The following is a 27,879-nucleotide window of genomic DNA, read 5'->3' as shown; positions in this document are numbered from 1 at the left end:
TTCCCCTCAAACTAGGGCCCTTGCATTTTGATATGTTGTCTCATTGTTAGTAATTTAAAATGTCATTTGGTCAAAGGATACGAACAGGCAGTTTTCAGACAAAGAAATCAAAGCTACCTATAATCATATAAAAATCTTCTAGATTGCTATCAGAGAAATGCAAATTAAAACGTCTCTGAGGTATCACCTTACACCTACTAGAGTGGCAAATATAAGAAAAATGGAAAATATTGGATGCTGGAAGGGATGTGGGAAATCTGGGATGCTAATCCATGGTTGGTGGAGTTGTGAAAAGATCCAACCATTCTGCAGAGCAGTTTGAAACTATGCCCAAAGGGCTATAGAACCATGCATACCCTTTAATCCAGAAATACCACTGCTAGGTCTATATCCCAAAGACACCCCCAAAAGAGAAATATATGCATTTGTACAAAAATATTCATAGCAACTCTTTTTTGTGGTGACTAAGAATTGGAAATCAAAGGAATGTTTCTTAATTGGGGAATGGCTAAATAAACTGTGGTATATGGTGGTGATGGAGTATTATTGTGCTATAAGAAATGACAAGCAGGATGACTTCAGAAAGGCCTGGGAAGACATCTATGAAATGATGCGTTGTGAAGTAAGCAGAATGAAGAGAACATTGTACACAGAGACAGGAATATTGTTTGATGAAGAATGACTTTACTAGTCTCAACACTACAATGATCCAAGACAATCCCAAAGGACTAATGATGAAACATATTATCCACCTCCAAAGAAAGAACTGATATAGATAAAACAGACTGAAGCATGCTATTTTGCACTTTCTTCCAATTTTTAATTTTTTCTATTAATCAAGTTTTCTTATACAAAGTGACAAATATGGTACTGTTTTACATAATCATAGATGTATAAACCACATCTGATTGTTTGGCACCTCAGGAATGTGGGAGGGGAGGGAGAGAAAGAGGCATAAAAATTGAAATTCAAAACCACAAAAAAGTGTTTTTTATAAAAAAAATAAAGTGGGCAAATTTGAAAAAGAAGTCATTATTTAGTCTCCATTTAGGTATGTTATTGCTCATATTTTATTTATCCACTGCTATTTTTATTGCATTGTGACTTATAAAGGATATGCTTATTATTGCTAACATTTATTGAAAACTTTTGTATGCCCTAGGATATAAGCTATTTTTGTAAACAGGCCATGGAATGTAAAGAAATGTTTTATTCTTTTGCATCTACATTCAGATGTTAACCCCTTTTTACTGTAACAAAGGACTGGAAACAAAGTTCATGTGCATTTACTAGGGAATGACTAAATAAATGGTACATGAGTGAATAGAATATTATTGCGATGTAAGAAATGGTAAGATTGAGGAACACAGGGAAACATAGGAAGACTTTGTATAAAATGATGTAAAGTGAATTAAACATAAACTGGAAAACAATATGCATAATAAAAACAATAAGGTAAATGGAAAGTATAATAATAACAAAACAATCTGAAATAACTGCTACAAAACTGTAAGGACCAACTATGGTTCCAAAAAAGATATATTTGAGTACATTTCCCCTTCTATTTTGTTGAAGCTGTGTGTCAAAAAACCAAACCATTTTATGTAATATAATAGTAGGATATGTTGGTTAATTCTGCTGATTTTTTACATAAATCCTCATTATAAATGATGAGTTTCCGGAAGGGGAATAAATTAGAAATAATTTGGGAAATATAGGTGATGAAAAACAAAAGCTTTCAATGTACTTAAAAGCAGAAACTGACATACTTTTGTTAAACCTAATATTTCCAACAATTTTTTCAGCTCTATATTTTCTTTTAGTCTTCTTGGTACATTTTTTCCAGTTCTGAGAAAGTAAAATTAAAGTCTCCTTCTAGTGTTATGCTATTACTGTCTTTTTTGAAATTCTCTTAGTTTTTGTTTTGTGAATTTAGCTATTATACCATTTCACATATGTATTTTATATCACTATTTTTATTTGTAGTGCACTTAAGATATTTTTTTTTCTCTAGGCATTACCACTTTTCTTTCTTTCTTTTTTATGCAGGGCAATGAGAGTTAAGTGACTTGTCCAGGATCACACAGCTATTGAGTGTCAAGTGTCTGAGGCTGGATTTGAACTCAAGTCTTCCTGAATCCAGGGCCAGTGTTTTATCCACTGCGCCACCTAGCTGCCCCACCACTTTTCTTAATGCTAATTACATTACATTTGCAACTCCCACTTTTTTAGTTGCCTGAAGAATATATTCCACTCCTCATTTTCATTCAATATGTATATTCAAATGTTTTCATTAATTGCTGTAGATTGTTGATTTTTTCTTTTCTATATTCTTTTTATTAGAGAATTCAAGTCACTTACAGTTAATATTACAATTTTTAAATTTGTGTTTTTTTAATTACATACAATTACATGCATACCTGTGTAATATTTAGATGTATACATATGTAATATGCATATCCATTTACAAATATATTCAGATCAACATGTAGGCACTATGGTTTGTTTTGTCTACAATAAATCATCTGGGTCCTTTTACTTCCTGGTCCAGTTCTTAATTCTTTTAATTCATTTCTACTGTTATACTGACTCTCTTTTGTTTGTTTTGTTCTTAGAAAATATAATGGTATCACATGCCTTGGCTTTCTTCTATTTCTGTGACATTAGTCTGTAATCACCTTTTCCAAGAAGTATTGCTTTAATTCCACTCAGAATGAAATCTTATTCTTTTTTCTTTCTAAGCTTTTCTCAAATAGATTCCCAGAAATGGTAATTCTCAATGGAGGCATTGTGATGCAACTGAAAGTGTTCTATAACCTGAGTTCAGGGGTAGGATTCTGTTACTTGACTTTGCCTCTTCATGTATACCTTTGAACCTATGGTCCCTCTTGTAGTTGTGTTCTGATGGATTGTCATCACTTCACACTCCCTAGTAGGAGTATCAGAACACACAACTCCTTCTTAAATAATAAAATCTGATATGGTCAAATACCCCTGGCAGAATTTGTTGCAGGTTCCTGTCATATCCTTACTACTTCTCTGGTGTCACTTCAAAGGCCACAATTCCCTTATCTATAAAAAGAGATAATCAAGAAACAAACACAAAGGAAGATAATGACTCCAAAATATCTACATGCCTCAGAGAAAAATATAGTTTAGCCCCATATTAGTAGAATTTCTAGATAAGTGAAGCAAAGGTCTAAAAAAATCTTAATTTTTAAATAAATGAAATGAGAGCAATTGGGGAGGGAAATAGAAAATAACTGAGAGCTATAGAAGGAACTATCAGAAAAATTATCTTGGTGCATGAGATAGAAAAGCTCACCCAAAGCAACAAACTCTCTATTAGAAGGACCTAATAAAAACCAGTGACTCCATTAGGAAATAAGAAATATTAAAACAAAGTCAAAAGGCTGAAGAAAAATAAAATAAAATGTAAGCTATTTCATTGAAACAAAAAAAAATAATGAAAAAGATTGAGGAAAAAATATCAATAAATGGACTATCTGACTACCATGACCAGAGGGGAGTGGGGAGGCAAGACTCTATAGTTCAACAAATCTTAAAATAAAACTATTTAACTCTCTTAAAACCAGAATGCAAAGTAGAAATAATCCACAGGAGAACAACTCCTGAAACTAAACAATGAAACTTCAAAGAAATGTCACTGACAAAATACAAAGCTTTGAGGTTGAAAAAAAAAGTCCTGAAGAAGACATAAATAACAGCAATGACCACAAGAATAAAGTACTTAGGAGACAGACAGTGAAACACACAATTTAGTAGCCACCACCCTAAAGGAGTAGAGAATTTGGAATATGGTTTTTCAGAAAACAGAGAATATGGAGTTATAACTAACAATAACTTACTCAGCAAAACTAAATACTTCCTTTCACTTACTTGTCTTTGGACTTCAAAAGGCACATTCCCCCCACCCCCTTTACTTTCCTGCAGAATTTGTTATTTTATGTTACACATCTAAAATTGTTCAGATAATTAGGGATTTCCGTCTGTGGATTCTTTTGATTTGTACTTTTCCGTATGTTTCCAATATTTGTGAAAAAAATAATTTCTTAGCATATTTCTTTTTGTTGATGATATTCTTGAAACTGTATGATCCTAGGATTTTTACCTTCATCTTATCACTAAAGTCATTATTTGTAGGGTTCTAATTTTTCTTCCCATTTAATTTTTTCCATTAATTTTCCTTTTCCCCCTACATTGCAGCTTTCTAATTTTGTCATCACTACAGGTGAATCTACTTTAATGAAGATTATCTCTCACTTTTATTCTGAATTCTCTAGTCTTCATTGGCCAATGATTTACTCTTTAGGACAGTAAAAAAACAAACAACTATAGGCAATATAAACAAAAAGCAGATAGAAAAGGAAAAAGAAAAAAAATGTATTTCAAACTTCAAGTGTTTAAGTCCACAGTGGTCAAGTGTTAAAATTTTATAATTTCAGTGACAAACAACTTCTCAGGAAGCTGGTAGAAAGACCTTTAAGTATAAAGGAAAGAAAATTTAAAATAACACAAGCTTATTTCACACTACACAAGGAGGCACAGAATGGGATGGAGCAATATATCCTATATTCTGAAAAGGAAAAAAAAAGCTCAAATTCGAATCCAGACTGAAGTACCCTGCATAACTGAGTCTACCCATGAATAAGAATGAAAATAGATATTTTAAAATTCATAACTATTCTATAAATTGTAATTACTTAGTATTAGGTTACAAAAAGAAAGTATAGGAATGGAACAGATTAGATAAGGAAGAATTGAGAAGGAGCTGAATTCTATCATCCAGGTTTATCTGCTTGACATGAATTTCTGGAAAAAACAGTGTAAATATATGTGAAACAATGCCAAGATAAAAATATTAGCACATATGACACAATAAGATAAAATGGCTATGAAGTATACATATTTAAAATTATGCCATTGAAAAATTTAAAAAGTAGTTCAAATAGCTTTCATATTTATGGGCAGGGGTTGAATCTTTAAACAAAGACATGATAAAAGTGACTACAAAGATAAAATAGGAAATTTGATTGCATTTTTTTTTGGCAGGGCAATGGAGGTTAAGTGACTTGCCCAGGGTCATACAGCTAGTAAGTGTCGAGTGCCTGAGGCTGGATTTGAACTCAGCTCCTTTTGAATCCACAGTCGCTGCTTTATCCACTGTACCACCTAGCTGCCCCCAGTTACATAAATTTTAACAAGCTTTTGTAGGAATAAAATTAATGCAACCGGACAAGAAAAAAGAATTTACTGGGAAAATTATATCAAGTATCTCTGATAAAGGTCTGACATTTAGGATGTTTGGTTACTAAAATAAATTTGGAAAAAAGTACAGCAGCCATTCCCATATAGATAAGTGGCCAAAGGATGTAAATAGTTCAAAAGGCCTAAAAACTATTAACAACTATCTGAATGAAAAAAATGCTTGGATTACTAACAATAAATTCCAAATAACTAATAAATGAAATACAAAAAATTCTGAATTTTATCTTTCATATAGAAAATTAGCTAAGATAACTAAAGTTATGAATGTCATTAGAATGCTGTAGCATAGTGCCTTGCACATAGTAGGAACTTAATAAATATTAATTCTTGTTGTAGAAAAATACAACATGAGAAGTATGATAAACATTGTGATTGAAGCTCTAGATTTTTCTACCCATTCTGAAAAGCTATTTGGAATTGTGGAAAAGAGAGTTACTAAAATATTCATACTCTTTAACCTAAAGATTCTTTTGAGAGGTATAACACCCCCAGAATTCATTAACAAAAAGAGAGAGAGTGTGTGTGTGTGTATATATATATATATATATATACACACATACATATACATGCATAAACATTTTCTCTAGTATTAAATAATTAGGAACAAAGTAGATATCCATCAGTTGGGGAATGACTAAGCCAAGTGTGCCACATAAATGTAATTTAATTATTTTGCGGCAAAAAGAATGGATGTGATGGAGAAAAGCAAAGACAGATGTATGAAATTATGTAAGGCAAAGTAAATGAAACAGTATACATAATAATTACAATAATACAAGTGAAATGAACAATGAAAAAAATCAAAACTGAATGTGACAGGATATGCCAATATGGCCCTGAAGAAAGAATAAGAGAAGTTACCATTCTCTCATTTTTTGAAGAGGAGAGAGACTATGGGTGTACAATGCCTACGATAATGTCTGACATTTTTGATATGTTAGTTCATTTTGCTATGTTGCCCTTTTTTACTCTCCATTTATCTATCTATCGATCTAGCTATCAATCGATCGATCTATCTATATCTATCTATTCATTCATTCATTTATTTGTTTATTTATGGTTTAATTAATTAATCCATTCATTCATTTATTCCCTCATCCATTCATCTATTTATTTATTTACTTATCCATTCATCTATTTATTTATTTACTTATCCATTCATGCATTTATTTATTTACTTATTCATTTATTTACTCATTCATTCATTCATTTATTTATTCATTCATTTATTATCTATCCATTTTTCTATCTATTCATCCATCCATCTATTCATTCATTTATTCATTTGTCTATCTATTCATTTATCTATCTATTTATCATATATCTATTTTGCAGCAGACACTCTTTGGAAACTTGGAGAGATACATTGAGAATCTAAGGTACTTTAAACAAAAAACGCCTAATAAATATACTTTAAAACATTTAAAATAATCATTCACTACTGATTTTGCAATGAGTCTTTGTTGTAAATGTGCCTTTTCTCTGTCCTTTCTAGTCTATAGATCTACCAGTTGTCACTGTCTGCTAGTCTTTGTTGTCTCTTCTCTACAATGTTGTCACTCTGTTAGTTTTTGTTTTCTCTACTTGCTGAGATTGGACAAATTCTATAATAGGAAATTGTGGAAGATGAGGGGAATTTTTCTTTTGGAGAGAAAAATAATTACATGAATTTTGTAATTAATATAATAATACATCTATGTCACTCCAAAGTGTTAAAATCACTTTTTCTACCAAAAATTAAGATTAGTTGGGGCTCCTAATCACTGGTAAGTGCTGTGGCTTCAGCATGCACTCATTCTTTGAGGAGTGTTTGATGAAGCCACATATTTTCTCACTAGCACCTGTATAGCAGCTTCTATGGGTGCCTGGGAAGCTTGATGCCCAACTCATTAGATGTGAAATTTTGGGACTTGAACAAGAGGGAAGTGGCAGATTGGCTGGAGTTATGGAGCATAAGGTTAGATATAGTGTTGGAAACAAAGCCTACAGATAACCATCAAATTGAGGGTGAGATGATAACTTTTTGTCCACCACATATCACTTGGCATCAGTTGATTACCAGCCCCCTTTGTTTTTTATTTTTTCTATTTTGGGTTTTTTTTTTGCTGAGGCAAATGGGGATAAGTGACTTGCCCAGGGTCACACAGCTAGTAAGTGTCAAGTGTCTGAGGCTGGATTTGAACTCAGGTCCTCCTGAATCCAGGGCCAGTGCTCTAACCACTGCACCACCTAGCCGTCCCCAGCCCCCTCTTTAAATGCCACTACTCAACAGTATTCCCAGATGAATTAGTGATTGAGATGATTTTAGTCATTCAAGTTTCCTTGACTAAAATCTGTTTCATTTTCAGGCAATAATTCAACTAGTAATAGCATTAAAAAATTTTCTAAAAGGGAAGGATGTCAAATTAACATTGTCTAATGTGTGGCATCTAGAACATTTATTATGCATAAAATACCTAAGTAAAATATGATGAAATTAAAGAACAAGAAATTCAGTAAAATACATATTTTTTGAATGAATAAACACAAAAATAAAAAAAAATTCACAGGAAACTATGGGAAATGAGATATCACCTCAACTGGAGAGCCATAAATGGCCCACATGTTCTTATTTCACTGTGCTTGATTAGATATATGCTTCCCCTTGTTAAGCATCATTAACCAAGAATACCACACTGCCCTAAGAAAGCTATAAAACTGGGGGCTTAGCATTTCTCACCAAAACCCTGTATTGTTCCAGACCCTTCAACACTTTTATTAAAATAGACCATCAACCATGAAGACACTCTTCCTTTTCCTGTCCATTCTCTATATTGGAGACTGTGGTCCATCAGGTAATGCATGATCATAAGGGAGTGAATTTTCAGCAAGGAAAGTAGTGCTTACAAAAGTTTTCTTGTGTTAAAAGTTTGACTCAAAGATTTCTTCCCAAATAGAGTAGGTGATGGAAAAGGACAGTCAAGTATGACTAAATGACCAAGTCATAGGAAAATGAGATAAATTTTCCCCTTTATGTTCCATCATGACCAGAGCAATATCTAGGAAGTTTCTATAACAGTTTTCAAAAGAAAATAATAGTTTGAACTAAAGTGTTACTTGAAAATTAGAACCTGCAGAGAAAAATTTGATTAAGCCTTTGCCTAGGGGTTTGAAGGAAGTAATCTATTCTCATCTTTTTTTGTTATGATTTGTTCATGTCTTTATTATATAATTATAATGTTTTAGAATCATAGCATTTTATAGTATAGGAGGTCATTATAGACAGACATATATATGTGTGTGTGTGTGTGTGTGTGTGTGACATTATAGAATGTCCTCTACATATGTATGTATATTATAAGGAATATATAGCTAAACATACACACACACATACACACACACACACACATATATATGTATATATACATATATATATATATATATATTCCTTTTCTTCTTCTTCATCTTTCTGATTCAGTTGCCATTGCTTCTTCATAAGTACTCATGTTATCCATTGGCTTGTTTATGCTAAGAGTTCTAGCAGCCGGTAGACTCTACCTCTAAATAGCTGGCTATATCAGATTATGATATCAGTCATTATTAGCATTATGCTAATTACTTCACTTAGATGACTATTTTTAAAATGTCAAGGAAGCAGGAATGTATTAATAGTGGTGAAGATAGAGAGGAAGGACAATAAAGAGGACAGGTAGCAGGAGGGAAATAAGAGAAAGAAACAAAGAATGAGGAGGCAGAGAAGTATGTACAAGATTTTCCCAAATGGAAAGTATTGAAAATATTATCCCTTATAAGCCATTGCCTCTCTAATGCTCCCTAGATGACAGTATTGCTTATATTTTTAATGCAGTTTATGAGTAAAGGACTTGGAAAGTGATTGAACATTTTCTTTATGTTTTTGAAGAGAAAAGTTGGAGACTCATTAAATCTTCCTTGAGGTTGCTCTTCCAAGTTGGATTTTGAAGCTGAATATATTACGATTAATTAGCTCAGGAAAAGGGGTAAAAAAGAAGGAAGGGAAGGCAAAAGAAAGGAAAGTTGGAAGGAAAGAAGGAAGGAAGGAAGGAAGGAAGGGGAAGAAAAGGACAAACAAAAAACTCCCCATTTCATCACATAAATCCCATGGGAAACAGTGTAATATGGATAATTGTTTATATTAGAGTACTCAAAGGAAAAAAAAAACCTTTTAAACCAACTTTGACAATTCAATTGATACTTGCAAGTAAGAGAATACATAACTATGCCCTAAACCAAAAAACCTTCTTCTTTTTGTCAAAGGAAATTAAGCCTGGATTCATGACCTTAGCTGCTTTTTCCTATCTTCAGCCAGGAAGGAAAAAGAAGCAGCCCAGATAAGAAGAGAATGTGATCTTATAAATGGTTCTTGTAAACCTGCATGCAAGAAGGAAGAATATGTATATAAGTACTGCAAGACTGAGCCTTGCTGTGTTCAACGGACATACATAAAACCACAAGATGCTTTTGATCCTATTACAATAACAGAGACAACCAGTGTGTTTTCAGCATCTGAGATTCCAGCTACAGATCAATTGGAAGGTTATTAATTTCCTTGATTTTCCTCTGATATCATCTGTCACAAGGACAGATTTTAATAATAATAATTCATTTTAATAAAACATTCTTACAAATATTAGTCAAACTATTTATTAGTTACATGCATTCTGGAAATTCAAATCCAGGCTACTTATTTTGATTTGGTAGAGAAGAGGAGGGGGGTAAATGGTTATTCTTCTAATAAAATAGCTTCAGAATCACACATTCATGACTAAAAGGTTGATATTTAATGACTTACTCTAAATCCTTATCTTAGAGAGGATATTAGCACTATTTTTATTACACTATGTAGAATGTAGCTTGAAATAATGATTAAAAGGGCAGTCTGAAAGGAAAGTAGACTGGCTTTTAATACCTGCCTCTGATGTAATCTGGCTATGTAACCATGAGCAAGTGACTTGTCTCAGTGTTCTATTTCTTAATGGGCTGCAAAATGCTTTCACATACTATAACTTTTTAGTTTAATTTTGACAATGAATCCTGGGAATTGAATACTTATGTCTCCTTCATACTCCTTGGTGTTTTCTGTCTTGAGGATCTCCTTTGAGAAGAAATTTTCAAGTCTTTCAACCTCCACCAAATTATATTACACAGTCAGCTACCTATTGTGTTCATACAGAAGCTTTGCCTTGATTCTTGAAACCTGTTGTGCTATATATTAATGGTACTTTGGATATTTACACTGATTAGATTATGTAATCAAGATAAGATTGAAACTGAAGAGAATAGGTTAATTAATAGAATAAATAGGGACTTAACTGGTTCGTGATCACTGAATCATTCATTGACTCCCAGAAAAATTACACCAGACAGAAGAACTTGAAATTACAATAGGTGAAATCCTCATCTTTACTACTTGGAGGGTAGTGACTGATCAAGCAGATGTTTGGGTGCAGACACTGTATGTGCTTCCCTTTAAATTTCACATTAGAATAAAAATTGCTTCCCAGATACATGGACACTCTAGATGATAATGGGCATATACATACATACATACATATCTATGCACTACAAAGTGGTCCTTCTGATTCAAGCAATCAGTATAAAAAAGAAGTAAATATGAAATATCTCATTAGAAAAAAATGCTGAATTGAAAAGTACTTTGAGTAGAGCTAATTTAAGAATTATTGGAATACCTGAAAGCCATGATATAAAAAAAGAGCCTAGACCTTTTCTTTCAAGAAATTATCAAGGAAAAATGCCCTGGTGTTCTAGAGGCAGAGGGTAAAATAGAAATTTAAAGAATGCATTGATCACTTCATGAAAGAGATCCCCAAATGAAAACTCCCAGGAATATTATAGCCAAATTCCAGAGCTCCCCATTCAAGGAAAAAAAATATTGCAAGTGACCAGAAAAAAATACTGAGGAGCCCCAGTTAGGAAAATACAAGGTTTAGTGGTTTCTATATTAAATAATCAGAGGGCTTAGAATATGATATTTGGGAGGGCAAAGGGGCCAGTATTACAGTGAAGAATCATTTAAAAAGTAAAACTGAGTATAATCTTTGGGGGGGAAAGTCGATATTAAATAGGGCCTTTCAAGCATTCCTGAAAAAAAGACCACAGCAGAATATGCAGTTTAACTTTCAAATAGAGACTCAAAAGAAGTATAACAAAGTAAACAGGAAAGAAAAATCATAAGGGATTCAATAGGGGCACAGCTAAGATGACTGAGGAAAGGCAATGACTTTCCTGAGCTCTCCCTAAGATTCCTCCAAATACCTTCAAATAATGCCATAAGACAATTCTTGGAGTAGCAGAACCCACAAAAAGACAGGATGAAATCATTTTCCAGCCAAAGATAGCTTAGAAGGTCAGTAGGAAAGGTCTGTGGTACTGGGGTGAGAGTGGAGCACAGACCCATGCAGGCTGTGCCATACAGAACCAGCCATAGCCCCAGAGAACCAGGCCTCTTGAGCCTCTGAATCAGTTGCAGGAGCAGCTACTTCTGGAACTCAGTGCATGGATGGTGAGGGGATCGAGTGGTTGGCCAGAGGGAGATTGCTGGGGTCTCTTTGCTGGCACTGAGGCAGGAATTTGCTGTTTTGCCCATGCTCAGATCTGGGTAACAGTCTTGGGCGGCAGTTGTGGTAAAAATTATTTGTGATAAAGATTAATATCGAAAATTTTAGCTAAATAATTTGGGAGGGGCCACACCTGGCCCACTCTGAGATTGCACATGCTACTAAGCAGCTTTTGAAGGACCTCCCCTTTTGCGGAGGAAAAACACTAGACCTCCCCTTTTTTGTGGGAGGAAAACTCCACCAGAAGGGAGGCAACTTCTGTTGGGTAGGGCGTTCAAAAGGTCGTGCTCTTTCAGCCTAGAGAGGAGTCTCTGGCAGCACTCGGCTCATGGTGGCAGTTTGGAAGCATGTGTTTCATGCTCGGTCTTGGGCATGCTGGTTCCTGGCCTGGTGGGCATTTTGGGATTGGTGACTTCTATGAAGGAAAATCCTAAATTCCTTTGAAGTAGCTTAATCTCTGGGATCACATAGACTAAGCTTAGTGCTAAGACTATTCATCTGTATTTCTACTTCCTTATTTCCCTAATTGGCTTCACCTTTGTGGTCTAATTAACTCCCAAGCAATGAAACCTGATTCTTTATGAACTAAAGCTCAGAGGCTCCTTTTCTTAGTTTAAAGTGGAGAATAATGCTCCATATATCACAATTTTCTCCCTCGCACAGTCTAGGCAGGGGAGGAGCACAGGCAAGCTGGAGCTTGCAGCCACAGTTGAGCAGGATTCTGTTCCAGGTTAGAGAACAGAGAAGCAGGACTGTGGTTGCTTCCATACCCAAGAACAGGCCAGGGGAGTGGGGAATGTGCCTTTCCTTAAATTGTACCACCTTGTAGGAACTAGGCACTTACAAATTCCTAGAAGTTTCTCAGAGAACAGCTGCTCAAAACCCCTGAAGTTTGGGACAGTGTGCCCTCCACTCTGGAAGCAGTACCCCAATTTAAGAAGGAGATAAAAGTCAAGAAATACATTGTGAAAATGAACAAACAGAAAAAAATGCTGACCCTAGAAAGTTTCTATGGTGACAAGGAAGACCAAAAAAAACACCCTCAGAAGATAACAAAGTCAAAGCTCCTACATCCAAAGCTTTCAAGAAAAATATGAATTGGTCTCAAGCCATAGATTCACTCAAAAAGGACTTTGAAAATAAAGTAAGTGGGGTAGAAGAAAAAATGGAAAGAGAAATGAGAGTGTTGCAAGAAAATCATGGAAAAAATGTCAACAGCTTGAAAAGCCAAATTGGTCAAATGGAAAAAGAGGTACAAAAGCTCTCTGAAGAAAATAATTCCTTTAAAATTAGGATTGAGCAAATGGACCATAATGACTTTATGAGAAATCAAGACATAGTAAAGCAAAACCAAAAGAATGAAAAAAATAGAAAGCAATGTGAAATATTTCCTTGGAAAAACAACTGGCCTAGAAAATAGATTCAGGAGAGATAATTTGAAAATCATTGGACTACTTGAAAGCTTTGATTAAACAAAGAGATTAGTCATCATCTTCCAAGAAATTCTCCAGGAAAAATGGCCCTGAGATTCTAGAAGCAGAAGGTAAAATAGAAATTGAAACAATCCACCGATCACCTCCTGAAAGAGATCCCAAAGTGAAAACTTCCAGGAATATTATAGCCAAATTCCAGGACTCCCAGGACAAGGAGAAAATATTGCAAGCAGCCAGAAAGAAAGAAATCAAGTATTGTGGAGCCACAGTCAGGTTAACACATGATATAGCAGTTTCTATATTAAAGGATCAAATGGCTTGGAATATATTCCAGAGGGCAAAGGAAATGGGATTACAACAAAGAATCACATATGCAGCAAAACCGTATATAATCCTTCAGGGAAAAAAATGGGAATTCAATGAAAGAGAGGACTTTTCAGGCATTGCCTTTCCTCAGTCCTCTTTGCTCTGCCCCTATTGAATCCCTTATGATTTTTCTGGGAGAAAGGGAAAGGGAGAGGTGGAATGGGGTAAAGTATCTCACATAAAAGAAGAAAGAAAAAACTTATGGAGTGAAGGGCGAGATGGGGGAGGTACGTTGGAGTTAGTGAGCCTTATTCTCATCAGAACTGGCTCAAAGGGAATAGCATACATACTTAATTGGGTATAGTAATCTATCTTACCCTGCAGGAATTTTGAGGGGGAAGGGGATAAGGATGAGGGGGTGAAAGAAGGGAGGACAGATTGGGGGAGGGGGCATTCAGAAGCAAAACAATTTTGAGGAGAGATAGGGTGAAAGAAGATAGAAAATAGAGTAAATGTCACAGGGAGGGAATAGGATGGAGGGAAATACAGTTAGCAATAGTGACTGTGAAAAATATTTGAAGCAAGTATGTCTGAGAGGCCTCAGTTCTCAAATATATAGAAAACGGAGTCAAATTTGCTAAAATAAGAGCCATTCTCCTACTTATAGATGATCAAAAACCATGAAATTTTCAGATGAAAAAAATCAAAGATACATATAGACATATGAAAAAAATGCTCTCACTATCGATTGGAGAGATACAGGTCAAAACAATTTTGAGGACTACCTCATAGCTATTGGATTGGATAACAGGACAGCAGAGGACAACAGCAGAAGTTTTAGGGGATGACATTCATACACTCTTGGTAAAGTTGTAAACTGATTCAAACATTCTGTAGAGCAATTTGGAAATGTGGAAAAAGGGCTATAAAACCATGCATACTCTTTGACCTAATAATACCACTACTGGTTTGGTATTCAAAAAAAGATTTTAAAAAAGAGTTGAATTCAAAATTTGGGAGATGCCCACCAATTGGGGAATGGCTGAACAAATTATGGGATGAAATTATGATGGAACACTATTGTGCCATAAGAATGATGAGCAGGATGCTATCAGAAAAACCTGGATTTACATGAGCTGATGCAAAGTGAGATGTACTGTATACAAAATAACAGCAATATTGTAAGATGATCTTCTGTGAATGACTTAGCTATTTTCAGCAATACAATGATCCAAGACAACTCTGAAGGACTTATGAAAAATGCAATCCATCTACAAAGAAAAAACTCCTGGTATCTGAATAAAGATTGAAGCATAATTTTTTGTTGGTTCTTTTTTCTAAAGTTTTTTTTTGTCTGTTTCTTTTCACAACCTGACTGTGGAAAAGTTTTGCATGACTATACATGTACAACTTATACTGAATTTCTTGAGTTCTTAAGGGGGTTTGTGGGTAGGGAGTGAGGAAGAGAATTTGGAACACAGAGTTTTAAAAATTGATGTTAAAATTTGTTTTTATATGTAATTTGGGGAAAAAATAAAATTCTAAGAGTAAAAAAAAATAAGGGATTCAATAAAGTTAAATGGTTTACACTCCTATGAGGGAAGATAACATTTGTAACTCCTAAGAATTTTCTCATTATTAGAGTGGTTAGAAGGAGTATACAAAGATGAGAGGAAATAGATACATGATACATATGATAGGATGATATCTTAAAAAAAAACAATATAACACATGAGAAAAGGAATGCACTGGGAGGAGAAAGAGAGAGGAATGGGGTAAATCATCCCACAGAAAAGAAACGCAAGAACTTTTACAGTGGAGGTAAAGGGGGGGAATTTTGGGGTAGGGTGGTACTTCAACCTTACTCTCATTAGAATTGGCTCAAAGAGGGAATAACAAAAACACTCTGTTAGGTATAGAAATATATAATACCCTACAGGCAAGTAGGAGGGGAAGGGGGTAGGAGAAGGGGAGCTTATAAGTGAGAAAGCAGATTGGGAGAGGCTATAGTCAGAAGCATGACACTTTTGAGGATGGGCAGGATGAAAGGAGAGAAAGAATAGAATAGAAAGGGAGGGAATATAATGAAGGGGAGTACACAGTAATCATAATTGTGAAAAAATTATGGCAAGTTTCTCTAATAAAGCTATTTTTCACAAATATATAGAAAACTTAGTCAAATTTATAAAACAAATAAGAACCATTATCTGATAAATGGTCAAAGGAAATGAACAGGCAGTTTTAAGATAAAGCAATCAAAAGCTATCTATAGTTCTTTGCTTTTATTTTTATTATTTTTTTGCAAGGCAATGAGGGTTAAGTGATTTGACCAAGGTCACACAACTAGTAAGTGTCAAGTGTCTGAGGCTGGATTTGAATCAGGTCCTCCTGAATGCAGGGTCGGTGCTTTAACCACTGTGCCATCTAGCTTCCCCCCCACCCCACATTCGTTTGTTTTTCTTTTTTTCTTTTTTTGTGAGAAAGATATCTGTAATTATATGAAACAATTCTCTAAATCACAAATTGATCAGAGAAATGCAAATTAAAAAAAACTCTGAGTTACCATCCCACACCTATAATTTGCTAATACAGAAAAGGAAAATGACAAAATTCAGAGGGCGTGTGGGAAAATTGAGCCACATACATTGTTGGTAGAATTGTGAATTGATTCAACCATTCTGAAGAGCAATTTGCAACTGTGTCCAAAGAGCTATAAAAATATGCATAACCATATCAAATTGCTTGCTTTCTAAATGAGGGAGGATAGGAGAGAGAGAATTGAAAACTCAGAATTTATATATCTATATCTATATCTATATCTATATCTATATCTATATCTATATCTATATCTATATCTATATCTATATCTATATCTATATCTATATCTATATCTATATCTATATCTATATCTATATCTATATCTATATCTATATCTATATCTATATCTATATCTATATCTATATCTATATCTATATCTACATCTACATCTACATCTACATCTATGTCTACGTGTACATCTATATCTATATCTATATATATTAAATTGTTTTGATGCAGGGGCAGCTAGGTGGCACAGTGGATAAAACATTGGCCTTGGATTCAGGAGGACCTGAGTTCAAATCCAGCCTCAGACACTTGACACGTAATAGCTGTGTGACCCTGGGCAAGTCACTTAACCCTCATTGCCACCTCCCCCCAAAATTGTTTTGTTATAATTAAGAAAAGTAAAGTGCGACACATATATGTATATATATATATATATATATATACATACATATACATATACATATGTGTGTATACATACTTATATATGTGATTTAATACAGCTAATATTTGTTAAACACCTATTTGTAAAGCAGTATGCTAGCTTCCAGAAAAGGTGAAAACAAACACAAAAAAGAGTATCTGCTCTTAAGGAGAATGGACTCTATGTGCAGGATGAAACATACATACCACAAGATCAATATAAAGTAATTTGAGAAGAGAGAAAGCTAACAATTGGTCATCAAGTGATAGATCAAAGACGGTCATGTGAGTAAATGAAGTCTGAATTCAGTTGTGATGGAAAATAAACTTAAAGTCACCTAAGATATCCCTCAATCTAGCAGTGGATTTTCATTTGCCTAATTTCATCCCACTGTTCTCGGCTACTAAAAACTTTATACCATCCTAAGATCATAAATCTCAAGGTGAAATACCATTAGATTCAAATAAAGTCAAGTCAATGAACATGTATGAAGAACTTACTGTGTGCCAGGAACTGTGATAAGTGCTAGGGATACAAGGAAAAGAAAAGGCAAAACGAAAACTTAAACAAAAACAGTCCTGGCCTTCAAGGAACTACACTTTGATGTGGAAAGACCTTAAAAGCCATCGAGTCTGAACCTCTCTTTTTAGAGATGAGAAAACTGGTGTTAATGTTTAACCTGTTAAGTGACTTATAGAAGTTCACCAGAGCAAGCAAGGAAGGCTGGAATTAAATAGTTGCTCTGTTTCCCAAGCCATTCTATTTCCTCAATTGCATACTGCCTTCCTTAAAGCAATTATTGTTTTGCTGTTAGGATCATATTCCTCAGGATTTTAGAGCCAAAGAATTATGTTATAGACATAGATTTGGAAAGAATCTTAAAGGCCATCTAGTATAACCCTTTTATTTTACAGATGATTGAACTAAAACCCTGTGAGATTAAGCAGTTTATCAGTCGTCACACAGATACAAGGTCTAGGATTCAAATCAGGTCATGGGATACAAACCAAAATTTCCTGACTTTAATTCACAGTATCATGCTTCCTCCCTTTGAGATTTTGATTCTGCCATCCACTATATTTAGGATTTCTTCAATGTTTGTGTCATCTGAAAATTTCATAAAAATGCAATTTCTAAGGCAAAACATCATCCAAGATTTAAAGTGTGCCTTTATTAATCACCTCTGACCCCTTGTACTTTGTGGGGGTGAGGGATTGAATTTCAAGAAGCTGCCTAGTGATCCAGGGAGCTACTGGGGTAGAAAATTGGAGTTTAAAAACAAGCCAATAGCTCTTAAACATGATGGTATTACATATCACACATTCATAACACTATCATTATCAACATGGCAAAATTGAAGTACTGTATTTTTCCTCCAGACTTAATCCTTTGGTTGCCCCTTGGTGATTTAATTTTTCTTTTTATCCTGGCCTTTTGTAGTTGTTTCCCTGACTTTAATGCTTTGATATATCTGAAATTTCATCAATATGAATAATCTCTCCATAGGATAAAGATCACAATTCTTTAAATATGATGAAGAGAAAGAATATAATTATGAAGGCAGATAGAGGTAATGTGACATAATATGAAGAGGAACAGACAATCTAAAATGCATATTCTATTTAATATTTGTATGATATTTCACCCCATCAACTTCAAGAATGAGTGAATGGTCCATAAATATTCGTTATATATTTGTTACTTCATAAAAAGTGTTCATTCGCCCAAGAATGAGTGAATGATCCTCTTTTTTCTATGCTATGAAACTCATTCTTATAGTTGCTGCTTAAATGTTTTCCTGTGATGGTTTTGCGTCCCTAAATTCCCAAACCAGCTAATCTTGGACTATAGACATCAATTAATTTTCATATCACTGAAGCTCTTCTTTAGCCTAAAAGTCAAGATGATTTTATTATCTCCTCACAAGTGATACACTGATGAGCAAATTGAACTCTACTCTAGAGCAATATGTCCATGGTCATGATACGCATCAACAGGGAAATTGGGCCTCCCTCAATACTGCCACATTCTAACATTAAGATGCCATGTAGTTTAATTGAATATTATAGGCTCCAGCTTGCTGTTTCCTGCTTCTATATTCTTTAATCAACTCAAGGATTAACATTCCACAACCTTCTTGTTACTAATGTCAACCTACAATTCATAGGATCATCATATTAGATATGACAGGAGTCTTAAAGATCAACTATATCAAGGTCATACAGATGAAAAGTGGCAAATCTGGGGACCCAACTTAGGTCCTTTGACTTAATAGACAGTTTTTCTTTTCTTATACCGTGTTCCTCATAGCTAGGGAAATCAATATACATTAGAAAAGGCCTTCTTGGATAGACTTGGCTCTCTAGTTGGCCTTTCAAAAACACTAGACCACCCGTGTGTTAAGCAGTACCTTTCCTTTCTCCCTGTTTTGTTGTTGTTGAGTCATGTTCAACTCTGTGATCCTATGTGGAATTTTCTTGGCAAAGATAACTGGAGTGATTTGCCATTTTCTTCTCCAGCTCATGTTACAGATGAGGAACTGGAGCAAGCAGGGTCAAGTGACTTGCCCAGGGTCACACAGTTAAGAAGTGTCTGATGCTGGATTTGAACTCAGGTCCTCCTGATTTCAGGTCTGGCACTCTATCCATTGTGCGACCTAGCTGTTCCTTCTCCCTGTAGAAGGTCCCCCAAAAGGAAGCATGGTACAGTACAAAGGACACTGGCTTTAGAGCCAGAGGACTTGAGTTGATAACCCCCCTCTTGTTTAATTCTTGTGACATTTTGTACAAGTAACATAACCTATCTAGGCTTTAGTTTCTTAATTTGTAAAATGGGGGCAGATGGACTATGATGGCCTCTGAAATCCCTTCCAATCTATGATTTTATGAAATAAAGTCAACAAGTCTTAACTTGGGTATATAGATAGATCACTGGATAAATTTCAAAGGGTCCACAACTGAGATGTGAAAAATACATCTTAATTTTCACTGACTGATTTTCCTTGTAATCCTATACATTTAAAAACATGATTTTGAAAACAGGGCCCATAGGCTACAGTAGAACACCAAAGATATCTATGAGGTTTAAAAAGTTTCAAAACTCCTCAACAAGATTGCCTCTTCCCCACAGCTCCCCGCTGCTATATACTGAAAAATAGCAGCTATTGCTTTTCATGAGAAATTGTTGCAGCCCCAAGTTATCCCTAATATCCCATATTCCCTTAGAATATGTCAGGCAGAAGGTATAATGATTTTTTAATTTGGAAGCATAACCCATATGCATATCTATATCCACATCCATATTCATATCCATATCCATACCCATACTTGTACCCATACCCATACCTGTACCCATACCATACCTATACCCATACCCATACCCATATCCACCCGCATACCCATATCCATACACATATATATACAAATACATTCACATACATCTATATGTAAATGTATGTATATATTGTGTATATGCATGTGTGTGCATATTGGTACGTGTGTCCAAAGAGCTATGTACGCATGTGTGCATATATTAGAGACATAGAATGGAATGCCATTCCACCTTGTCCCAATCTACAATATAATTAAATTACTATATATGATGTGGAGTTCTCTTTTGTGAACTTTGGGGGATGAATAATGTTTTATGTTGAATTATTCTGATTGTTATCATTCTCCTATTTCAGGGGAATTGATCTCCATCTCTCACCTGTGATTTGAATATCAAGCACAGAACAGGGAAGAAGATAAGGGAGATAGAGAAAAAGAAACACTACTAATTTTGGCTCTCCTGCTTGCCTTTCCAGAAAGCATACCCCACCACTGGAATACACAGAGTATTTATGAAAACAAAGATTCTAGGTTAACCAGAAATCAACAGCTATGCCTTTTCCTAAATACTGAAGATGTACTTGATTCAACTCCTCCCTCCATAACTAAATCAATATAGCAATAAATATAATTATCCCCCCTTTCTCTTTAAATGTTTAAATTTCTTAAGTATATGTAGTTTTAAGTGATGTTTGTTCCTTTGATATATATTTTTAATATCCTCTTTATTAACATATGATGATGATACCTAAAATCTATATTTGCTTTAAAGTTTTGAAAAAGTCTTTGCATAATTTTATTTGAGCCATATGAAAACCAGGTAAGGTTTTATCCTGATTGTATAGGTGAAAAAGCCACCCAAATGTGAATTTTCAATGTAAATTAATTATTCTTCCTAAAGAAAAATAACCTCATAAAATGGTAATTTTCCAATTGATTCTAGATTATGGAGAAAGCTAAAGTATTCATTTGACAGAGAATTGTGTATAGACAGGGAAAACCTTGAGAAGGAAATGGGACATGATCTGAACCTCAGGGTAGGATAGGGACTATTAGGATGTTTTCTGTAGAAGACTTCACATCCAGGATACCAATAACAAATTATTGCCTCCATAATCATTAATCAGTAAGGTGTAGAAGGGGACAGAGAAGGGTATATTTTGAGGAGGTGAAATTTGAAAAGCAGGGTGAATTCTGTTCATTGGGTCATAGGATTATAGATATAAAAGTAAAATGGAAATTAAAGATCATCTCTTCAAATTCTTTTATTTGGGGGGGGGCAGGGCAATGAGGGTTAAGTGACTTGCCCAGCATCACACAGCTAGTAAATCTCAAATGTCTGAGGCTGGATTTGAACTCAGGTCCTCCTGAATACAGGGCTGGAGCTCTATCCACTGCACCACCTTGCTGTCCCCTCAAATTCTTTTACTTAACTGATGTAGAAACTGAGGCCCAGAGAGAAGCCTTGTCTGCAGTTATATAATGTCATATGTGGGATTTGAACTCATGTCTTCTAACTCCAAATCCAATGCTTTTTTTCAAGGATGCTGCAATGAAAGGGAAGAAAATTACATTCTTTTCTCTTTATCTCCCTAAAGGAATATAAATAATAAGTTTATCCCCCCCCCCATACATTGACATATTCTTTATTCAAAGGGACGGGCAGGACAGAAAAGTCATAATTTGCTACTCTATTTAATTGGTGGCATAAATGATTCATTAATTTCCCAGTAATTATTTGCACCATTTGCTCTGCTTCCTTTTATAAGAATTAGTATCATTTAGAGGAAAGATGTTTGTTTTTCCTTTTTGGTGCTGCTTCAGAGCCCCTCAGGTTAAAAGGTATCAGGGGCCCAATGGTATCAGCAAGTTCATATTTTTTTATTCTGTTTGAGAACTGGGTTGTATTTCTGGATCCCACAATAAAATCTAAACCCAGAAGCTCACTAGAGAATTCTGAGTATTATCAGTAGACCCAGTGATGATTAGAAGAGCAGAGGTAGTCAAAAGAGCTATTTGATCTCTTATCAGGTCAGAAAGCATTTCACATAAGCCCACTGGGGACCTGAACCCTCCATGTGTAGATCTGATTACTCACCAGTTTGATGGAGATAGGCATTAGCTGTCATTCCCCAAGCAGGCATATGCCTATGATTATTCATAGGTTGGCAAAAGCTCAGAGCTCTGTCCAAAAGATCAATTGATTGCCAAGGGATAAGAATGTCAAATGTGGATCCTTCTGCCCATAGTCCTGTTCAGTGGGGCATGGATAGGTGCTTGAATATCAGGCCAAGATCATTTCCTTGCCCCTTGATTATTATAAATATGAGAACTCTTTGCCTTACATGAAGCAATCTCATCTCCACTATCTCATCTTTCAGCAGCATCATCAGCCATGAAGATCTTTAATTGTATATTTACTCTTCTTTTTTTTCTGGCCTTCTCTCTACCAGGTAAAAGAGATTTTTTTTTTCTCGGATGTTTGCTACAGGAAATATATGGAAGGTTGCACTTGAAAAATGAAATGGTTGAATGAGGAGCCAGGAGAAACCTGGGTTGTGGTCCAGAAACTTTCACTACTAAGCTTCATGACTTTTGGGCTAATTGTTTAGTGTCTCTGTATCTTAGTTTCCATATTTGTAAAATAATTATAATGATACTTATCCTATCTTACTTGATAGGGTTATTAGAAGGATCAAATGAGGTGATATGGGTAAAGAACTTTAAAAAGTATGGTGTTAAAATATCAAGGCACAATAATCACTAATATTTCTATTACTCTGTGGGTGTGTAACTTTATGGGAGAGAGGAATAACTTTTATTTAATCTTAAGAGTTTGACTAATGGATTAGATAAACATTGGGATAGTTGATCATTTTATTATAAGTATGTTAAGCATGCCTATAATATACAAGCCTGTCAGATATGGGATGGCTGATGTTCTCTATCTTGCCTCCTAATCTTTGCATCTGCTAATGTGTTTAGGGTTGGGGGGCCCAAAATGTTGAATCTCTAATAGGAGCCCTGCCTATAAGATAATTCTACCCAAACCACTAACCCACAGATCCCAACTTTGGGCCTCTGTGCTAACTCTCTCCACCTTAACAGAGATGACAGTTAACCAATAGGTTAAGGAAATTCTCTTCTGGGCACAAAGGAGATATGCCACACTTACCCCATACCAAAGAGCCCATACTGCACAAGGTCATGGCATGTACTAGCTCACTAACCAGAACCTGTAACGCTTAACTCTTATAAAACTTTTCCAGTATTATAAGACATTTAAGAAACCTTTTTACCCACTAAAGGGATGAGAGGAAAGATATTCAGGGGAAAAGAGTGGAGAGAGATTAATCTTAAAGTCATATTAAGAAATGGAAAGGGGTTTCTTGCTGGCTCTTTGTGATCAAGTGCTTTCCTGCCCTAATGTCAAGGTAGATAGAGTCACTATACCCACATTCTAAATAACCTTTGGAAGCAACAATAATGGGTCTAGTTCACCCATATGCTAATTCAAATTATACGAATGCTTATGTGTGTTAGGTGTATGATCGTCATAACAAAGTAGGCAGCATAGTGCATTAAATGTCTGGTTACTCTCAGCCTAATTCTGCATCAGTCTTGTACCATTTGACCTAATGCACAAGTGCATCTGATGGTCTCTGTCATGCAAGTTTTCTTATGTCACCATCTATGTAATGGCTTCAATGTGTCTAGGTAATATTAGCACAGGTAGGATACAATTGGAAGGCTGTCTAGGAAGTTACCTATATTTATATATATATATATAATATAATTTATATTTATATATATTTATAAATAATTTATATGTGTGTATATATGTATATATACATATGCATACATATATGTTTACATGAGTGCTGTAAACACTGCAGACAATTCTTGATATCTTAATTTATTTGTTCTTCTAAGGAAATAGTCTAGAGGGAGAAATGGAGGGATAAAGCCTTAAGAAATGCTCACTATTACTAGGTATAAATAAGAAGAGCCAGTAAATGGAAAAGATGATCCATTTTCTATAGGACAAGACCTTCTGCATTCCAGTAGCAGCTGAACATCAAACATCTTTATAGAAATTCATTCTGGGGGGCAGCTAGGTGGAACAGTGGATAGAGCACCAGCCCTGGAGTCAGGGGTACCTGAGTTCAAATCCGGCCTCAGACACTTGATACTCACTTAACCCCAATTGCCTCACTAAAAAAAAAATAAAGAGAGAGAAATTCATTCTGGGTTGTTTGTCAAAGGACTTGTGCTTGAATTCTGGGTCTGCAATTTACTACCTATGTGATATGGGATATTTCACTTAACAACTCTGGACTTGTTTCCTCATGTGTAAAATGAGGGTTTGGATTAGACAGATTCAATTGTTCCAAGGATTAAGCTATAAACTTAAGTATCCTATCATCTGGGTTCAAATTCAGAATTTCTATGACTTTGAACAAGTTACTTATACATTCTGAGCATGGATTTCTTTGTCTGTATAAGGAGAATTGGAAAATATGTCATCTGGTTACTAAGGTCTCTCCCAGCTCTTTATGTGCCTATGATTCCCTGGAAGTTTTTAAAGGTGGGATAAAAACTCCAGGGCTCTATTTAACACAATAGACCAGTAGTGTTTTTGGTCACACAATGCCCTTTAGAAAATACCAAGTTGTCTAATTTTTTTTTTTATCCCAAGTTGTCTAAATTAACAGGAGCAAGAGGTGAAGTGATAGAATTGAAAATAAAGTTATCCAGAATGAACCCATTAAGCGGAGTAAAATTCATTACAGGGTCCCTTTGTAACCTACATCAAAGTCAAATTGTAATGGAAAGAAATTGTAAAGTATTTTGAGGCTTCCTCTATTTCTTGTTAGTGGATTGACCACTTGAACACCTTGGTATGTTTCATCTCATATCGAGGACCAATAAAGATGGCCACATATATCTGGAGAGAGAAAGCTAAAGGATGTCTGTGTGTCAGGTTAATAAGGTCTAATGTAGGGTGTGTAGGGCAAAGGGACACAACTTGGCCTGCATAATGGAAATGAAATACAGAATTTTCTTACATACTTTTGTTTCAGAGGTATTTAAGCTGTAATCATGGTTCAGAAACAGTAGATTTTTAAGCTGTTATCATGCTGTACCCACTGCAATTATACAAGTATGAGACCAGTCTGTAACTTATAAGGTTTTGACTCAATGGGGAAAAGAACAGGAATGATAAACCTATTCAGACTCTAGGAATATTGCAATGACTTGACTAGTCTGGGCTTTTTTTTTTTTTTCTATTTCCTTCTTCTATCTTTTGGATGGTTCTGGATATTGACAATTTTTGAGGAAACATCAGAAACTCATATGATATGCCTGTTTTTGCCTGGCTATCTCTATGTTGGACTGAAGTTAGGTCCTGTGCAGGTTTCAAGCTGTGAAGGCCAAAATTTGATATAGGACCATTATTTGGGTGACTCACCTTAATATTGGGGTCCCGGAAATATGAGGGACCTTTTAGGTTCTCCCTCCGCTCTGAAGTACCCTTTTCGAAGATTTAGTTCACAAAAGGATCAGATTTTATTATTTGCTAATTAATTAAATAACAAAGGTGAAACTAATAAAAAATCAAAGATAAGGAAATAGGAAAATAGAAATACAGAGAAATGCTCTTAATTCTAAACTTAGCCTATTAGGGTTTTCCATAATAACTCACTAACCACCTGAATAGCCCGCCAGTCTAAGGTTGCTCGTGCCACCAGGACAGTAGTCCCCAGACAGAGAGTGAACTCGCGTTCCGGAAGAGCCTTTGAGAGCTAGCATTCCGGAAGTGCCTTCCAACCTCCCTTCAGGGATCATTCAATCCTTTCTCCCCTAAAAGGGGAGGTCCTTCAAAAGCTGCCTATACCACAAATATTTTTTTACCACAAAGCCAAGAAGAAAATTATATCAAAGACAGGATCTGAGTGATGATGCATATCCTAAAGCTACCAAATAAGAGCCTGGTATCTGCTGCACCACAATAGCTTATACCTCCATCATGTGGAAAGATTATATATCAGTGGGCAATCACACATGTCCCATAACATCATGGTTTTCCCCCAAAAAGTCCTCTGTACATTGTGGTGAGACCACTAACAGCTCATGAGTTGACTTATCTGGGAAATGAATAGAAATACTAAAGTCAGGAACAGTGTGGCCTTGTGATTGTTGACAAGCTTCCCCAAGAAGAGGTATAAGTTTAGTTATTTCTAAAATCAATTTCAGGTGGAAACATCTAAATTTTAAAAAGCCTAGTAGATCTGCTACTGGTCTGTGATGATCCTAATGAAGTAGTGTTCTCCGTATAGGAGATGATGCCATATTTCTCGAGCTAGTTTGACTGTTAGCAACTCCTGTTGTATAACTTTCTCCTAATTAGATAACTTTCCCCTTGGACTGGTAGCCTGTAGTAATAGACCACAAATATGTGGGGTGACTTTTTGAGATTGTACTAGGGTGACTTCCAAATAGAGAGTAATATTTTAATAAAAAAGCAGCATCTTAGATCAAGATAACAAAAAATGTAGCTACAAATGTCCATCTGGTGACAAAGAAGGCATGATAAAACAATGGTCTTTGTCCTGCTAGCTAAAGCTGTTAGACTCCTAAATGATAACAGGTAATGAGGAACCGAATGAATAAACAGTCCCAATATTTGTATAAATGACAATTTAATTCAAAACAGACAAAATATACACCTATATACACATATGTATACCTTTGCATATATACTTATATATGCATACATAATTACTGTATATAGGTACCTCATTAGGCACTGTGTTATACATAGAAAATAAATTACATATTTCATGATATCAATGAGTTTATGTTCTACAGGGATGGAGAATATAGTTATATGAATAAGTAAAACAAAATTATATGTGGAGATGGAGAACATTAACAATTGAAGAATCAAGAAGTGTTTCCTGAAGAGGTGATCACTGAGTTGAAGCATGAACAAAGTTAAAGATTCAAAGAAATGAGAGGCAGAAAGGGGTATATTCAAGGCATATAGGATATTCTATGCAAAGGAACAGAGGCAAGGGTTGACAAGCCAAGTGTAGGGAGCCACAAGTAGCCCAATTTGTCTGGAATAGTGACTATATGAAGAGAAATAATGTGAAATTAGCCTGAAACCATAAACTAGAATAATATTGAAGGGGCTTAGGTACTAATACAAAGAGTATATGTTTTAGCCAAGAGTCAATAGGGATTCAATGAAAATACTTGAATAAAGAAGTGACACGGTCAGCCCTGTTATTTAGAAATATCAATTTTGAAGTGCCGTGAGAGGATGGATTGGAAATGGAAGAGACTAGAAATAAAGAGATCTGTATAGGAAGTTCTTGAAATAGTTAAATGAGAAGATATTAGAATCTTACCTTTAGTAGGAGTCATATGAGTGGAGAGAAAGGGACAAATGAAATATGGTATGCAGGTAAAATAGTCCAGACAATGCCTGATTGGTTATTAGAGATAAGGGAGAAGAAAAAAGTTAAGGAACATGTTGAAATTGTGAACCTGGATGACTGGAAAGATAATGGTGTCCTTACCAGAAATTGGGAAGTTAAGGAGTTTAGTGGAAATGGTTTAGTGGAAAAGATAATGATTTTCTTTGGATTTAATGACTATGAAATGCTTAC

The sequence above is a fragment of the Dromiciops gliroides genome, chromosome 4 (assembly GCF_019393635.1).
Source record: "Dromiciops gliroides isolate mDroGli1 chromosome 4, mDroGli1.pri, whole genome shotgun sequence".
NCBI classification, from domain to species: Eukaryota; Metazoa; Chordata; class Mammalia; order Microbiotheria; family Microbiotheriidae; genus Dromiciops; species Dromiciops gliroides.
This window is presented reverse-complemented; position numbering follows the sequence as displayed.